This window comes from Ictidomys tridecemlineatus, chromosome 2, assembly GCF_052094955.1.
Source record: "Ictidomys tridecemlineatus isolate mIctTri1 chromosome 2, mIctTri1.hap1, whole genome shotgun sequence".
In the NCBI taxonomy this organism is placed as follows: domain Eukaryota; kingdom Metazoa; phylum Chordata; class Mammalia; order Rodentia; family Sciuridae; genus Ictidomys; species Ictidomys tridecemlineatus.
Window position 1 is genome coordinate 224,592,611 of NC_135478.1, and position 3,255 is coordinate 224,595,865.

Here is a 3,255-nt window from a genome sequence, read left to right on the forward strand (position 1 = left end):
CAACGGCTGCCACTCGGTTTGCGCGGAGCGCACAGGCCGAGAGACCCAGCAGGGTAGAACAAAAGCGGCCGGCGGAGCCCAAGGGGGCGGGGCCTTGCAGCGTATCAGGGTGCGATTGGCTAGCAGCGCAGTGGGCGTGGGGGGCGGGGCCTGGGAGCGGTGGGCTGTGCGGGCTGGGCTTCCCGCCTGGCGTGGCAGGAAGAACACGTGGCCTTAGGGGTGCAGTGGTACCCTGCCCGCCGAGTCCTAGAGAAGCGGGAACCAAAGGGGACGAGCATGAGCCAGTCTGTTGTTGGAAGAAGGAGAGAGACGGGCTCCCGAGTCTGCAACCTGGTCATGGGCTTCTTGGTTTCTCTTAAGACTTGTTTTCCCACAAGTAAAGTTTGCAACTGGGTGTGATGTCACACCTGTAATCCCAGTGGCTGGGGAGGCTGAGGCAGAAGGATCACAAGTTCAAAGCTAGCCTCAGCATTTTAGCGAGGCTCTGGGCAATTTAGAGAGGCCCTGTCTCAAAAGTTTTTTAATAGGAGGGGAGCTGGGGATGTGGCTCAGTGGTTAAGCACCCCTGGGTTTAATCCCCTGTACAAAAAAGAAGAAGAAAAGTGCATGTCTTTCCTGGGCATAGGGTTAGGGGATCCTCCTGGAATGACCATATAGTAAAGTGAATCCAGGATTTCATTTATGAGCAAGCCTTCAGATTCTTGTCTAAACTTTGCCTCGTTATTTATTCCTTCCCTGATTTACTTCAAAACATGAGTAATACCAGATAGGCAATCTAGTGGTTTACAGAAATCTAGATGCAGCCCTGAGGTTTTCTCTCTTGACTGTTTTGGAGAAGAAAACTAGGTTTGTATGTCAGAAAAGAAATGTGTGGTGTGTATTAGAGTTTCATTCATATATTTATGGAAGACAAATAGGGAAAAACAAACAAAAAACAATAAAGTCCAAGAGTCCAGTAGTGGTTTCTTGTGTATATAGATTATTAAGTGAGAAAGAAAGGAAGGAGGTCATTCATAGATGTTAGAAATTAGGAAATTTTAGTTAGTTTTTATTATGAATCCAATTGTTCCTCATTAATTTAGTAGAGGACAAAGACATGCTGCACCTAACTGTAACACCAGAGTATGCATGAAGTGATTTGTTACAGTGTGATAAATGTAGACTAACAATTTAATATTATTTTAAAGAACTCTAAAGAAAAAAGATTGAGTCCAATCATAATTTTTGTCTTTCTCCATAGTTTTTTATGAATTTTCACTAAACAGAAGAATGAAGGCCTCATTTGCCCAGATGTGGGGCAACCAATTGCAGTAAGGCCCTTTGTTAATAAGGCCCTTTGTTGCACACACACACACACCCCTTGTGAAATTAAAGTGATAATGTTCTTTTTAAAAGCATTTAGGTGGCACACACTTGTAATCTCAGTTACTTGGGAGCCCTGAGTCAGGAAGATTGCAAATTCGAGACCAGCCTCAGCAACTTAGTGAGCCTCAGAATAAAAAGGGCTGGGATATAGCTCGGTGGTAAAGTACCCTTGGGTTCAATCCCCAGTAGCAGAAAAGAAAAATATTAAATCATTTAGATTAGAACAGTGGAAGTTCATTGAAAAACAAAATATGACTTTATCAAGTTGCAGATCTCCTTGTTCTTCATCTTTAAATCTCATCCAATTTGGTTATGGGTACAGCAGGCTTGGAGACCACTGTGAGGTGGACCACAGCAGAGAGAGAGAGGATTTCTCCATAACTAGGGGTTAGGGTTGTAGCTCAGTGGTAGAGCACTTGCCTCGCATGCATGAGGCACTTGGTTCTATCCTCAGCACCACATAAAAATAAATAAAGCAAAGGTATTGTGTTCATCTATAACTAAAAAAAATAAATAAAAAATAATTTCAAAAAAATCTCCATAACTATCGTAATTATATATAAAGGTTGACTGTTAATACAACTGGAATTTAGTTTGGAAACTTCATTCATATAAATGAACTAGCCCCTGGCTTGTCCCCTGAGCTGCCACTTAACACTGTTAGGCTTGGTTTAGAGGTCAATTTGAACATGTGTTTTCCTCTACTCCTGCATAGCCCTTGGGGAATGGCCTATGGGGAATTAATCTTCCCCTTCCAGATTATCTCTAGGTAGATCTATGACACCAATGTCTGCCATAACAAGCTGAGTTTATATGTTGGAAAACCAAACTGGGACCAGACAGATGTACAACCTGCAGCCATGGGGTTTCTAATCCATCCTATGCAAGAATTAAACCACCTGGGCTGAAACAATTTCTTCTACGTTCTGGAGATCTTAGGAATGGTTGGTCCTACCTTCCTTTGATTATGATACAGTTCCTTTTCAATAGAAAAGGGAAAAGTGAAATCTCTGCTTTTAGCTGGCATGGTAGTGCATGCCTCTCGTCCCCTCTACTGGGAAGGCTGAGGCAGAAGGACTGTGCTTGAGCTCAGGAGTTAAAGGCCAGCCTGGGCAACAGAGGAAACCCAGCCTCAAAAAACAAAAACCATGTAACTGAAGCACACAATCTCTGTGTAATTTTATATCCTACATCTTAAACTTAATATCACATCATGATTATTTTACCATGCTGTTACATTGTCTTCTGAGAGAGAACATCACTCTCCCCAGAAGGATTCATCTTGATTCATGATTGCAGACTGAAATGAGGTCCCATACCCACGCTCCAGCTTCCCAAGCATCTACCTGAGGATGTATAACGATTAACTCCATTCTAGAGTTAAGGTGCATAAACACTATATTCAGATTCTATTACCATGTTTTAGAATATACTGGTATTTTAGCTACTGCATCTTCCAATAACCCTTCCACAAGGGCAATATTCACACATACAGGGGTGGACAACCTGACTTTTTTTAAAATTTATTTATTTATTTTAGTTGTTGATAGATCTTTATTTGTTCATATGTGGTGCTGAGAATTGAACCCAGAATTGAACCCAGCCTCACACATACCAGGCAAGTGCGCTGCCACTGAGCCCCAGCCCCAGTCCACAACTTGACACTTTTGCAGGGGGTTGCCTGTGAAGAGAACTTATTTCCAAAAGTTTGAGGAAATGGGTAACCAGCCCAGTCTTTTGCTGTTGTTGTTATACCAATGGTCTTAGTCACTATTTCTCTTATTTTGAGATAAAGTAATTCTGCCGCGCGACCAGCACGCTAGCTTCACACTAGAGGTCCTAAGCATAGAAGTTAACTAGTGAGATCAAAATAAACACACATAAACTCAA